Source organism: Triticum dicoccoides, chromosome 4B (genome assembly GCF_002162155.2).
Source record: "Triticum dicoccoides isolate Atlit2015 ecotype Zavitan chromosome 4B, WEW_v2.0, whole genome shotgun sequence".
NCBI classification, from domain to species: Eukaryota; Viridiplantae; Streptophyta; class Magnoliopsida; order Poales; family Poaceae; genus Triticum; species Triticum dicoccoides.
The window spans coordinates 603,919,552-603,920,334 of NC_041387.1; positions in this window are offsets into that span (position 1 = coordinate 603,919,552).

The window sequence follows — 783 nt, forward strand, 5'->3', positions numbered from 1 at the left end:
TAAAAGATATGGATAATTTTTTTTAAATAAGTTGCAGACTGATTAACCGAGAAATCAGGTGGGGGGGGGGGGTCTGTTAAAATGGAAAAACCGATTCGTCTGATTTAAATATGGATGCCGGGTTGATTACCTGAAACGTCAATGGGTTTTCTAAGAAAATGAAAAAAAAAGGTTCTTTTGTGCCTTGAACGTGTACCACGTGTTAATTTATAGAAAATGGAGGGGAGATATGTAAAATGATCCGACGGTGAATAGACAGAAGCACTCTGTGCTTTATTAATAGATAAAGATTTAGGGTGGTAAATTGTCCATAAACATTATGTTGTGATGTATGGACTTGGTGGTTGCTTTATCTATAAAGCGGGACAGAAGCCTGTTTCGAGTAAAGTATCTTCAGTGGTAGTCCCATTTTATTTCCTAGAAGGCCAAGGAGGGATTACCCATTTTCCCTCTTAAATAATAGCTTGAACTTCAGCGCTGCCCCAGAATTTTCAACCACCATTTTTAACTCATACACATGGGCCCCAACCATCGTCGCATCAACAGTTTTTTCTTTCCTCCTTAGAGCATGTCTAGCAGATCCCGCAAACCAGGTCGTCCACTATAGTAACCGCTGGTTTGTGGCATCCATCTCGTATCCCTAGCCAGAAAAGATCCTCCAAATTGGGTCATCCTGAATTTTTTTGTGGGATCCCGCATCCTTGAACCCAATTCCTCCATATGTGCAGGATTTCGTCCATTTTTGGAGGCTTCCCTTTCCGTTGCGCGCGAAGCACTTCCCCC